Source organism: Hetaerina americana, unplaced genomic scaffold (assembly GCF_022747635.1).
Source record: "Hetaerina americana unplaced genomic scaffold, ioHetAmer1.1.p SCAF_30, whole genome shotgun sequence".
Taxonomy (NCBI): domain Eukaryota; kingdom Metazoa; phylum Arthropoda; class Insecta; order Odonata; family Calopterygidae; genus Hetaerina; species Hetaerina americana.
In genome coordinates, this window is record NW_027286875.1 from 1,616,249 (window position 1) to 1,630,981 (window position 14,733).

Sequence of the window (14,733 nt, forward strand, 5' to 3'; positions counted from 1 at the left end):
GAGAGGGAACAAGGGCATGAGATCTCAGCCTACCGCTCAATGAGAGCAAATTTCCAATTATTGTTTGTGCGATGTCGATGCGGATACGTCGATACTTATGAAGGCACGGAAACAAGCTGCTGGATGACTGGCAGATGAAACCCATCAATCAAGCAGACAGAAGCCTATGGTGGACGATTGTCGCTATTGCCAGATACCACGAACAGACAAGAAGATGTAATTCACTTAAGAGAGCATGTAATTCCGGATTTACGCTCTGAAATAATACAATGAGTAAAAATAAAATGGTTGACTAATACGCGTGAAGGATTTTCTGTGGTCGCGGTACTGCACACTGATATGCCCTCTTTAAATCATGGGGATCAATTGCGACTGAAGAAATAGGAGTAGGTGGTCGAAATAGGGGCGAATGAGCTGATGCGATTATAAGCGAGGCAACGCAGCCAAAAACAACGTTCCACCTTTGGTGATGTATGCACATGATACATGAACATACAAGAACGTACGGACGTTCAGTTGATTGTTCGAACATGAAAGTACGGACAATCAACCGAAAATAAAAATATACGATAACAGTGAAGATTAGAACATAATCAGAAATCAGAACGATGGATGGAACATCAGGTGACAACAGGGAACTCAAAAAAAAAATATATCGTCAAATTATTCATTGAATTAAAAAGAGATGATCAAAGACTATAATGATTTCATCATGTTAAATTCAAAGGAGTGGATTATTGGGCAATGGGGTAAAGTCAAGTCGTTGACTTCCCTTATCAAAAATGTGATGGAAATGCGCGAACTGTTCCCAGAATAACGGTCATTTCCCCCCAGAACTTAGATCAAGGCGATAAGATTACGAGGAAGGCAGAATGATAGGACTCCTCAATCGCCTTTACGTGACGCTCTTGATAACCAAAATATGACATCCGACGAGAAAGCAGAACACACTTTGCTGGTGCAAAAAGCGTCGTAAAAGAGTCGCGTCTAGACTTTTGGCATGATAAAACGTAATAGAATATCACATCTGATCTCATTCTCTACTCAAACCCTTCCTTTTTCTCTCATACGACAACACGAAATGACACGTTTGCCGATACCTCTTCAAGATTAACTTTACCACCGCGGCACGTTTATCATAATTTACAGCCAGCCAAAGTGCATCTAGGAGAACAAAGGTTGATTTTTTTCTGACAGAAATGGCTCATATAACCTTAGCTGCCGGTTGCCTCCCCCAGTAACTGTTCAAGTAATTTTTTTTACTGTAAACGGACGATGTGATCGACTGGGGTGAAAGTCAGACAGAAATGAAAAACGACATATTCTCGGTATTTTCACTCGTAAAATGGGGAAAGTGGCGGTAGATATGGTCGATATGGTCGCTTCAATGAAATGAGTACATAACTTTCCAAGTAAACGGATGGTAAGAGAGGGATAAACACTACATTACTACAATGTGCTCTTGCGCACTAAGCAAAATGATCACCGATTAGGAGGCTTAAATTCGTCCGCAGACAAGGAAAAGAGGCGAACGGCCCACTGCGTTCAGTACGTAGTCCAGTGCCACATCACTCTCCAATATATTAGGAAGAATATGCGGAAAAAATTTCGACGAAAATTCATACAAACGATACCCCGTAATTTTTCAGGTAATATGAAACATTCGTCATATTTACCACTCTTATGTGGTAAGTTCATGGTATAACAGGAAGAAAATAAACATTTAAATTTAAGTTACATTCCTCATTTTTTTAGAACACATCACGGAATAATAACTAAACATACCCTGAAGTGTCGTTTAATACGATCATAACTATGTTGACAAATATTATTCAATGTGTCTGCTCGGTAATTTCAATATAAATTGATTACTTCAAGGCTTTTATTTCGGCTTATTCGGGTCATTAGTTATAGTTTTCAACCTTCACTTGATACGTTTAAAGGTTGACTGCGTGCATTCACTCGTACTGACAGGGCCATTAAAACTCATGACGGAGCCACTATTTCCAGTCTCGGAGACCACGCATCGTTGCTAAATAAACAACGGCAAACGCTCTTCGCCTTGGGAACCAAGGCAGCGTTTTGACCCTCCAAGAGGCACAACGCGGGGCCGGGGGAGCAAGACCGTCAGCAGATTCCGAATGTGTTTATTTTTTTTCGGGTGTCCCATATTCCGTCGAAGGAAACGTCCCAACAAGGTGCGGCAGTGGAGGGAGGCGGGAAAGGGAGACATTGCCGACGGACCGTAAGCCACTTTCCCCCTCCCTCCTACTCACAGTAAACCGCGGAGGAAACCTGTTCCCAGCCAAAAAATCTAATAATAATAATAATAATGTGTAAGAAAAGGAGGTGAGAGGGGTCGGATTCCCGCTGGACGCGGGGTCCGCGTCCGGGGTAGGGGAGGGTGGGTGGGTGGGGTAGGTGGAGCGGACGACGGGGGACAGGTGGAATGCGCCGGGGGCAAGCGAACTGAAAGGTGGGTGAGGGAAAATGAAATTACAATCCACTCTGTTGTCGAATATTAACCGGTCGTGCATCGGCGGAGGTCGAAGGCTACATGGGGGATAAGTCCTCCGATGAAATAATTCCCCCCCCTCTTAGCCCCCTTAATGGGCCCAGCTCAGGGAGCAAGGTACGGAGACCATTGAACGGACGCAATGAATCGGGAAAAGAGAATATGTTCTTGAGTTTCCCGGGATAAACTCCGAGACGTGCACGAGATCGTTCTGTCTGCCAGTCCTGAGACAGATTGAAGGAAGTTTCAACATACGTCCGGGCTTACTTAAAATAGAGGAAAATATTTGAAAGTGCACCATTATTATTTCTTTGTAGACAATTTTATCATCTTCCTTACGACATTCCTCATATCCTTCATTGCCTTGCAGCAGTGAGGACAAGATTCGTTTCTCATGAGATCTCCACCCTCTAGCTTCCGCCCTAAGTGGAACTAAATTGTTTATTTGCGTTATTTAACTATCGTACCCTCAGGAGGACACATAAATGTACAAAATCGTCGGAAACAATTTTCTCTCGCACATAGCGACGCCAATTCTATCACTTCAAATGTACTACGGAGTGCACCTGCAGCCGACAAAGGAGGATTTTCCATCTACGAAGCATATTTTATTTTCACATCACAAACGGAACTGCTTACCTTGGTAAGTGAACACTTCGGTTGGCTTCGAAATGAGTCCCCCCTCGTCAGCACAACTCGTTCCTCCGAAAACGAACGCACAGCAAATATATCTGCAAGTAAAGAAAGGAAAAAAATACATTAATCACACAGGAAATGAAGCGTATGCTGACACTGATCATGGTAATAAAATAAGTGCAAGTAAATGTTCCTGTCGACGTGGCACGTTTCTCGTCGCAATAACTAAAAGCGCAGAGTAAGAACGACGTATCTCGGAAATTTTTCCACGGCTTTCTTCCAAAGGAATCGAGGGGATGGACGACGCATGCCGTAAGCATGATGGTTTCATTTAACAGGAAGAGAAAATTCGCATGGTCATTCTGTAATGACAGCCACACAGTATGCATTAAACGAATCCCAAAAATTAAAAAAAATGAGCATCTTTAATCTAATGACGGGAAACGGGAATGCAAATGTCCAATTAATAATATTTTGATTAAAACTAGTTTGAATGGTTTTTACATAATATTCAAACATGTAATCCAAAGCCTATGTACATCTCACATGTATATTTCCTGTAACGGGAGCATGTTGTACAGTTCTATTATTTACACAAGTATGTAGACAACATATTACATTAACTAACATTTTACAATGACGGGCCTGGGGAACAAAAAAAATTCATGAATACATAAAATACACACCTCAGCATATAAGTGCTTAAGTGCTTATTTTAAAATTATTAAATAATTTAGACTTAAAATTTTTAATCTACAAAAATTCTGTTATTTAAAATGTTCAATGGAGTCATTCCTGTCACAGCAATGCATCAAGAGTGCTGGAAAGGTTATGAAGTGATCATATGAGTTAAGATATTTTCCATATCCGCGAAGGATAAAAAGCAAACATTTCGCAAAAGGTTTTTCTGCAATTTACAGCTAACAAGAAACTCATCATCATTCATATTCATCATAGAACCTTCGGGGACTAGGGGATATTAAGCTTGATTCCCTATAAGACTTCACCCGAAATATGAATTACCGTGACTGTGATGTGGACAATCAAGCCACTAGATCACGATACAAGAATTCAGTGCCCTCCACGTTTTTATTTTTCAGCATCCAGAGTCTGGGGAGTGTTTGGGATCTTCCACCTAGTTCTCCATCAAACGAACGCACACATCATTCCCCACTCGTCGGACAAAATCATCGCCGCGACAAGTGTCTCAAGTATGTGTTCGGAGGTATGTGAAACGTGATTTCATTTAGGGAGCATGTAAGGCATAGTACACGGTAGCCAAGCTAGGAGAAAGCGATTCTTAGCGCCCTTCAACGTACTCGATTTTTATCATCGACGCCCTTATGACTCGAGAAATTTGTTCACTTAACCGACCATCTCCATGGAGAACTACACACGAGAAAACTACAGTCAGAAAAGGTCGGCACGGAAGGGAAAATCCTTAGGTTGAGAAATTCTAAATACCAAAGTTTTACGCGCGGTTTAAACGTTCTCGGTGTCCTCCGTACTCGCCCCTCGCTTCCGAGTTCAGAGGAAAACTATCGGGAGCGAGAGCGGGAACGTCGAGAGGATTATTGGCGGAGGAACCTGCGAACAGAACCGATGAAATGAAAGAAGAAACGTGTCTAGTCTTCCCAAGACTAAATCGAAAATAGAAACGTTTGCAAAAAAGGGTTATAAACAAGAAAAACGAGAGGCTCTAACACTAAAAAACCACTAACGGCATTAACCTTCGTGACGTTGTTGAGTCAGGGCGTGACTCAATGGCATTCGTAACAATTTCTGGTGCGTAAGACAACAATTAATAAGGGGTCAACGTAAATCATCAGCGAGAAATTGTGGTACTGACAGGACTTAAAAGTGTACAGGGAAATGCATTGCAGGACCACCCTCACTGAAGTTTAACACAGCAAATCAGACGGCTATGAAATCTTTATAGGCTCCAGCTAATTTGGGTGGGAGAAACTTTTGAAGAAAGTAATACCTGAGGAATGGAGCTCTATAGTAACCACACTGCTGAACCATTTTTTTATCATGAAAAACATGGATAACCAGGATTTTTTCGTGCGTGTATTAAGCGGAATTTCGACGCTCCTAAGTAGAACGCAGGATGAATTAATGACCAACAAATAAAAACATATGGGAAAAAATCGATAAAATGCTGAATAAAGATCCCCTTTTTATTAAAATGTCGTTTACCTCTGTACAATTTAGAAATAAACGCACATTCAAGATCCTTTTCAATGAAAGGATCGCACATTGAAGAAAAAGTAATGATAACGAATAATACGAAAGGGAGGAGTAAAAGGGATAGGAGAGAAACCTAGCTATCATGGAATGAGTAGAATTTGAAGGGGTGAGAATGGAGGGTGAGGAAAACAAATCCTGTAGGCGTAAAAGGAATAAGGATGAGCGGAGATTTTGCGACAGACGCTCTTTTTCGGCACGTCAACGCCAAAATAAATCCAGCCGTGAGAATAAATCAAAAGCCTCCAAAATTATTAGAACCAAGCCAACACATTGCCTAACTCTTTGGCGCTGGGATAAAACCACTATATAAACCAGAGGTCGCGGGCTCGATTCCAAACTAAGTGAAGTTTTTACGCCACAAGCGAGGGGTTTTCCGAATGTAATTTCCATGGTGAGGGTATAGAGCTAACCGAAAATATACTAATCCCAACGGCAAGTGAGAATAATACATTAAGGTAAGGAGGGCAGATCCTTTCCCTGTAGTGGTTTCCCACGAGTATTTGATACCCGAAAATCACACAACATGGATGAAGCTGGTTACTAGAAAACTGCATTATTTAACGGTGACAATTAAACACAGAATTAAAAGCATGTCTCGTTTCTGGAAGACTTGTTCTAGAGGCTCTTCGGGCGAAGAGAAGGTTATCAGGCGCCTTCCTCCACCACATAACTCATGAAAAGAGTAAACAGTGCGGGAGGTAGGGAGGGGGAGAGAGAGAGAGAGGAAAAGATAGAGAGAGAGGAAAAGATAGAGAGAGAGGAAAAGATAGAGAGAGAGGAAAAGAGAGAGAGAGGAAGAGAGAGGATGGGGGAATGGAAGGAGGAGGAAGTTGCAGGTGGAAGGTGGTAAAAGAATACGAGAATATGGAAACAATGGAAAGGGGAAATATTACGCTGACACCGGGGGCTTCCACCCCTAAATGCAGGCGTAGGCAGTGGAGAGTGAGATGGGGAGGGGAGAGGGACTGATGTGGAAAGAGGAAGATCCGGGAGGAGGAAATCCGGATCTGGGTGGTCGAGGTTGGCCGGGGGTGGTAAGCGGGAGGGGTGGCGGCGGGGGGTGGGGCGGAGAGGGAGGAAGGACGATAATCTTCGCCCCGGGGAGAGGAAGTAGAGTGGAATGAGGAGGAGCGGATACCCTCCCGAACTGATCCAGTTTCAAGCAAAATCATCGGCCATGGGCGCTTTCTGCTCCTTTCGGGCCCACCCTCGACGGGAGATATTTAGCATCGTGACAGCTGGGAACAAGACGCTGACGTCCCTCCGTTTGAACGCCCTGAATTTCCTTTGTGGACTCAACGAACTCGCGTTTATCACAAGTGCTATCAGATTTCAGAAACGAAAATGGTAAAAAAACGGTTTTAGATAAGAAACGTAAGTTACGGCAGAAAAGACATTCAATAAATTAGTACAGGGTGAATTAAACACACCCGAAACCATGAATTGAATTGGGACTGTTGATACATATCATCAACTAGTTTGCTAATTGGAGACTAGACAAGGAAGCAAGCGTTGAGTTAATGCATTGCATAATACTGGTGTATCGAGAGTATCGAGCACCAGACTATTTTGAAAATGATAACGACGGTGAGCATTTAAGGATAGAAACAATAGTAGGTACAATCAGGAAAAAAAACCGCTGCATAAAATTCAATTAAATAATTCCGAAGTATAATTGGTCGGGGTCAGAGCTGGTCGGGAAACTTTCGGTCTATCCTTAAATGAAACGTCGCGCACGCGTCATTCTAATGAAATACCAAGATTCAATAAATCCTCATGCAAATGATCCCACGTGACTCTGGGTGCAGCAGTCGATCTAGGGAAGCAAGCTGCTGATGAGTTCCATCACAAGACGAAGAGGCGGGTAGGAGTCAGCATAATGAGCCATTCTAATTGGCGACGACAGATGAAGAGCCACACTGCACACAAAAGCCGACACATACACACACACACAAAACGGAAACCAAGAGTTTCGAATGGTGAATGGGGCGAGCTAAACGAGCAGAATAATAAAAACAACAGTTTTTCAAAGAAAGAGAAGGAGTAGTGGGAGAGAGATGCTGAGATAAATGAAGATCAGCAGGAGATAAAGAAAGGAGAGAAAGGACATGGAAAGAAGGTTGTCTTTAATCAAGCCTTAGTTAAGAATGTACTATCAACTCTTCCCTCCTCCAAAACATCAAAGTACGATATCAATTATTGATAAGAAGAACTCAGAAACATTCACTAAGACTGTATTAAAAATGATATCAATTATAATATCATCGGGATTGGTTTGACTAACTCTGAACGTACTTAAATGATTATCTATTCACGCATTCACAATTCGTCAAAACAAGCTGGAAAATATACACAGGCATGACAAAAAATAAATTAATTCTACTCCGTAAAATGCATTAATGGGTTTGGAATGATGCCAGGAATTAAAACTCACGGCCGGAAAACACCCACACACTAAGCGCAGAGTAAAAAAATTGCGAAATCAGGGACAAATAGCTAATGACACGAAGGGAATATTACTAAGGTTTCACGATGAGCATAAAAACCAATCAATTTACATTGCGTTTGCGGGAGGGGCTGGAGCCGGAGAGAGGGAAGAAAAAGGGAAGGAGGACGTCCGGGAAGTGGACGGGGAGGAATGCGGGCGCCCCGATTGAGAGTGGGGAGGGGTGTTGTGGTGTCGTCGGGGAGCGGGGAATGCACGCCCGGAGCAAGAGAAATGAACGAGGGCGCGGGGGAAGCGGTGGGCGCGGGGTAGGGTCAGTAGGATGCGCGGAGGACTTCGCGAAGGCGGGAGGGCGGCTCCAGGAGTAGGGGGTTGGAATGCGCTGGGCGGAGGCTGAGGGGGTCGGCCGTCGGGGTTTCCCCGGCCTGGCGGGGCGAAAGGAGGTAAGGGGAGGGCAGCGGCCTTGTAGGGATTTTTTTCGGTGCGACTTTTCGATGGGATTGAAAAGAAAAAGCAAATTCAAGGGGACCAGGACGATACTTTTCAGCCCGTCCCATTATATACCCGCACATCTGACTTCAATCACGTTTAAGAGCATCCCCACAGTTTTTTCAAAGGAAGTGCTTTGCGGATCATTTAATCTCCTCACATGGTTCAGTCAGCGTTCAAGTCTTTCGCGGCAAAGGCGGAAGGGAAAACGTTTACGAAAAAGACACGCCGTTTTATCGAAAGGAAACAAAAATAGAACCTCGTTCAATGTTTCTATGTTGCTTTGCCTTGATAATATATGAGGTCATCCGTAATTTATGTATATGCCATTCCTGGCTTTTAGTAGCCGATCTTGAGATATGCTGCAGATAGAGATCGCGTCACTTTTCAAAGTTAATTATTAAAAACGTTTACCTTTTCGGATAAATGCAGTATGACATGCAACTTGTATGAGTTTTTCAATCCACCATTCCCCTTTTCACACATTGCCAACAATTTCACAATTTTCAACCCCCGAAACTCTTACCTCAGAGCTGCCTTTGACCCTCACAGTATATTTTCGAATTTTACCCATTAAATATCCGTATGGGTCACTATCTGTCATTTCGCCTTCTGGAGCTGGAAATGGTTCCCCATTGAACCCGTCACGTTAATCGGAAGACTAGCATTATTTCTGTAAAACGTCACCTTCCCTTCAATCCCTCGTATCACACACAGCCACACTTTGCCATACCACATCCTCCTTTAATGGTTGTGACGCTAAGTACGCACTTTGCGTCACAACTATTATCCCTCCTCCGTCGAACCGACGGGGATCGAGGGCATAGAGAATTACGGAGGACGTGAGAGCTGGGGAAAACACAGGACTCAACACGAAGTGGAAATAATTACGGGTGAAATTGCAATTTTGCTGAAATTCTGCTGAAGAAAAACAATACAGAACCGGTATTGATATTGACGCAGATGGTTCGATAGTCAAGGGCGCGGATTCTATAAAATGGAAGATTTAACGCACGCTTGACTATGAAAAACACCAACTGAAACATGCTTGTCTTCGCTCGTGAGAGTTGTGGAAACATTTGCAATCAACATCATCTTCTTCTAATTCATGCACAGAGAGAATTTACTGCTGCACACATAAAATTGCAAATCCATTCATATATGCTCCCATAAAAAAATGAAGAATGCCACAGAGAAATAAGAAGTAGCGAGGCATAGGTTCCAGGAACATGCTTGATCAATTCCGCAGCAACCGTTATAGTTAACATTTATGGTAGGCCTTAATGCCATTATTCCAGAGATATGCGTCGTAAGGCTACCCTTTATACTCGATTTTTAAAACCTCTTACTTATTTTCAATATTTACTTCCTATTCCCTTTTCTGAAATCATGGTTTTGACCCACAAAACGCCACAGTTAACTTGCAAGATCCTATAAAGCTCTTCTTTCATTGAATACGCATTTTAAAGATTGGCATTTAAATGAAATTCATAAAAGAAACCCTCGTAAAAGTTTAATTATCTCTCCGCAATTCCTTTGATACGTCCTTTTTCCCGATGCCGGAATACTCATTTAAGTATTTGAAACAATCCATTCACCCTATACAGGTTACACTTACAGTTAACGTGGCCGCTGTCTGCAAAAAATGTTTACGTAATTCTAGATTCTTGTAACGCTTAAATTGAACGAGACGGGCGAAGATGGAAGAGGCGGGGCGCCAGGGAAGCTCGGAACACACTTAATGCAAAGGACACGACGACGGCGATGCGACGCGAGCCACATGGGGGACAGAGGTGCGTTTATCGATTGGGTAGTATATACATTTCGCCACGAGATTTTCTCTCTCGGGCCGAGGAGAAAAGGAGGAGCCAGCGGGAGAGAAAGAGAGAGAGAGACGGATCGAGAGGGAAAGGAGATGCGCTCTTGTGAAATGGCCAAAGGATGGGGCAAGTGCATGGACGGGAAAGGGGGTTGTGGAAGGGCACACAGTGAATACGAATGGGGTGGGCAAGCGAGAAAATGAGGGGGGAAGCTATTCACTGGGCACTAATGTGTTGGAAATCCATTTTCGGGAGACTTAAAAAGAAATTATCTCAAGCCAACCTAATTACCTTAGGAGAAGGCTTATATCGAGTACTCAAGAAAGATGCATCGAAGATTTAATTAAGACGCCGCGTTTCGTTTACAAGCAAATAGGGATAAGAATATAAGCCTCCCCCCCCCCCGGCATGTCCCCTGACGATTTAATTCGTATCTCCTTAAAGCTATGGGTTAACTACAGACCTCTAATGAAAAATAATAATGAAAAGCTAAAAGGCTAAAGTTCCGTTGTTCCCAGCTTCAACGGGGATGGTGCTCAAATCCAATCCACTTTCTGTTGACTAGAGTTACTGACTGCACTACAATATGGCACGACAAACATATTCGGGTAGGCTGGGAGTGTAATTTAATGTATCATGCTGTAGTTATGAAAAACTATTATAAAATTTAGGTATCTACTATTTTGAATAAACTTATCACTATCGCGTGCTTACCAGTAAAATCAGAATTAAAGTATACTCGTATGTGTTTCCACCTTTTCACGATTCCAAGAGTAAAATTTCCAAGTCTAAAAGGGTCTTTGAACACACTATTATAATATATTCTGGGTAGCCTTTCAGCATAGCTGGATACCCCTTAGACTTGATGAATGTATGCTGTCACTGATGCATAACCTAATGAATAAAATTGTCTGAGGCGTCACTTTGTGGAAGCGATTCATATCGGAAAAGAAAGAAATACTTGGTTGTTCCACATATATTTTATTAACACGACCTAGGTTTCGACTTACAAAGTCATCATCAGGTGATGATGATGACTTTGTAAGTCGAAACCTAGGTCGTGTTAATAAAATATATGTGGAACAACCAAGTATTTCTTTCTTTTCCGGCATAACCTAATGTTTTACAAGTATACATTTGAAATATTGCATAAGTCTACTGTTCTGAAAAGTTCTCTTCATTCCTTCTCCTTTGCTAATAGTTACTGTCATTGGTGATATTATAATTATAATCACCCAGACTCTTTTCACTCGGTTGCTCTCAAGGAATTACAGAAGCATGTAGAATGAATACAAAATAACGCACGTAAAAATCTTTCAAATTGTCCTGGGGTCACGAGATCAGTTTAAAAAACTTAGACACCTTTTCATTAAAGTTGAAAGAAAACAAATATGAAACGCATGAGAATGTTCATCACGAATAACACCTTATTACTTGTGAATATAATTAAATCGATAAAAAATTGAAACCAGATGGAGATATTAAAAGAAAGAACGTAAGAAAACAAAAAATTTTAATTTCAACCCGGCAATCTTTGCTCCATCAGAAAAAAGAATAATTCATCCACAAAATATTTAAATGCAATTGGGCTTCTACTTGAGATTTGCAGAATAAACAACTTTATGGCGAGAAATAAACAAGGTTATAATAATAATAATGGATATTATTTCAATGGAGCTTCCCATGACTTTCCCTATGTGCTGTCATCGTGACACTGAGAAGAATAAGAGCACTGGGAATTTCGGCGTAGAAGGGCAAGGAAAACACGGAACCCAGAGGAGCTGCGATGGATGAAGGGCGATTGGTGAACCTGGTAGATTTACGGGCAAGTACGAGAGTGTTCCACTTGAAATATACCCACACTACCAAAATGAAAATCTATCGCTAGGTGACGGCACACGAGGGAAATCTAGTTCGAAATTTAGGCACACCATGGCAAGGGACGTAGTCTTCGATTCTTCCATGACACTTTTCTCTTTATCAGAATTCTATACTCATCTCTCAAGAGGTAACTCACTCAATTATATGTCCAAACGGGAATGATTTGGTAACAAAAACTCAAGCACAAGAACGTCACCGTAAGGTTTTTCTGCCCAATGCAACTTCCAATCCCTTGAAATTGCGCCCCAGGTTATTTTCTAAGGGTAGTATAATGGTCCAGAATTGGTTTTGCATTAACCATCAAACTAAGCACTGCTACAGGTCTCAAGTTTCCCCCGGCACAACATTTAACACTCTTGAGTAATATAATACAAAAGTCTTCAACTTTCCATACGTCCTGCTTCCATTCATTCCGTTCAAAATGCGAAACCTATTTTTTCCCGTATCTACACAAATCACTGGTATGACAGTTAAGGTGAAATGGACGGGAAAAAAAAAGAAGTTCTGGGTGGTGTGATAGGGGATGAGAGAAGGCTGTTGATAGAAATTCTAGGCAGGACTAAAATGGTCGCAGGGCAAACTGAATGCTAATGGAATGTTAAGGAGTCTGCGATAGAGGGAAGGATTACGAGTCCCAGGTACAACCTTGAAAAATAGGATTAGGCCAGAGGATGAAGTGGCACCAGACTGAAGTAGAATTTTTAGGGCAGCAATGGGAACAAACATCGTGGACTCTAATGCCATTTATCTGTAAGTGGATGTTTGGAGAGCTTTTTCCGCGGAAAACAAGATCGTTCTTTAAAAAAAAATAAACTTGCGCCTTCACACACTTGAAAGACAGGAAAAATTTTTTTAAAATATCTCCGAGATGGTGGGATCAGAGGAAATATTTTAAAGGTTATGCAATCGACAACGGGGAAGGATTAAATTGTCTAAAGCACGACTCGAGCCTCTGGAGGTTCAACGAGGGCCCGAGCATGCATCATCATCAACATAACACCATTTACCTCTCCCGCGTCTGACATCATCGGCCAAGGACAAGAGCCGGAGAAGAAGACTTCAAACACAACCTACGAAGGCTCTCGCGGCGGACCATGGTTATACCCCGCAGATAGCAATAGGATCTTGTGAAATGCGCCTAAATTCGAGGATATTTCTTTCACGAGATCCATGAAAAAAAATCATTTTCCCTTCAGTACTTGCCACCGTCTATTGTGATATTAGTTAAATTAGAATACTTGACGAGAATCCTTTGGGTATCAAGAGTTTGTAATGGTGCATTGGTGGTTGACTACTAATGAAAGGAGGGAATGCAGCAAGACACTTAAGAGTCAGTGCTGTAACTCTCAACGCGCGTGCTGAAACTTTATATATGATGTGAATTCGAAAGCGAAGCTTCTAGAAAGTGAGTTGGCTATCGAACAATAATAGTGCAGATTCCAAGAATTCCCACATACAGTTGTTATAAGATATATCAAAGATCTAACCATAATTCTTTGCAAAAAAACGGCCCGTAAATGTTTCAACATCTAGCTTTTTCACGGCTCCCTAAATGTCTGGTAGGGTCCAACTCTCATAGCAATACTTCACTACGAAGATATCACTCTGCCACTTCATGCTTACCTGAAATTCCTAAAAATAAAGACCTCTACGAAAAATATCAATTAGAGATTAAAAATGGCAAAAAAACGTTTATATTAATCTAACTTTCATTTTTTTTAAATCGAAGAAGTGTAAAACACAAAGCGGTAGAGTCGTAACGGCCATTGGTGACGAACCGACAAGCGTTGAATTGATACCAGTGGAAGAATTTCAAAGGTTAACTTTTGTTTCCTTGATTACTTTTTTACTCTTAATTCACTCAGGCTCTGATAAGAAACACATGAAAGTGGCAATACAATACAGGTGATAACATTGAAAAATAAATCCAGAACATTAACTTAAATATCGGTGAAATAATTAGCTATTATTATCATCTTAATGCTAATTCTCTCCCCCTCATTACTGTTTCTCTTAGTTCATTGCTATCAATTCAGTGCACGCATTCTCCCCCGAATCCTCATTTTTATGTCATCCCTTCTATTAACTAACAGGCATCTTATATAAACTAAGTATGATAGACACAATCGAGCATGCCAAAAGGTGTTTCCACAACAGAAGCCTTAAGAACTACTGATTCCAGAGTAACAGCAGAATTAACGATACGATTTCTCCATGCTGCTCCCACGTTAGACTGAGTTCACAACTTTTTGAATGATAATTGATAGGCCATCGCCGAAAAAATCATAAATCGCACAAACGAATCGAACTTCACACGCCTCGGCGGCCCTGATCCGCCGCACCCCTAGAGAGGGGTGCGCCCCCACGAAGGAAATATACTTCCAATGATCCTTGGGGTGTTACGACCTCGCACTCCGAGAATGGGGACAGATGGTGACCTTGGCTTCCTCCCGCTCAAGTTTTCCCAAATTTTCATCTTTCTGACTAATCCTAAGTTCTGGGGTGGGGAATGAGGGAGGTTCCCGCCCGGTTGAAAGCTACAAACAGACGGACCAACAGGAATGCCTTGACTGACGTTAAAGAGTCCATTTTCTTCCAAATATTTCACAATAAGAAATATGAAAATCTAATCGCATAGCATATCACTATACAAACTATAATCCATTATCATTCTATTTCAAACAACTTTCATTTGA

At 41.8% G+C, this 14,733-nt stretch overlaps 1 protein-coding gene across 7 annotated transcripts in view; it reads right to left on the minus strand.

The window, feature by feature from the left end:
* Positions 1 to 14,733, minus strand: part of LOC139691202 (very long chain fatty acid elongase AAEL008004-like) — a 525,450-nt gene that overhangs the window by 124,286 nt on the left and 386,431 nt on the right. For all 7 annotated transcript variants that reach the window (XM_071588934.1, XM_071588933.1, XM_071588932.1 and 4 more), the window contains one exon: positions 3,155 to 3,246. The gene's annotated coding sequence lies outside the window, so the exon portion shown is untranslated. The remainder of the gene's footprint in view (positions 1 to 3,154; positions 3,247 to 14,733) is intronic.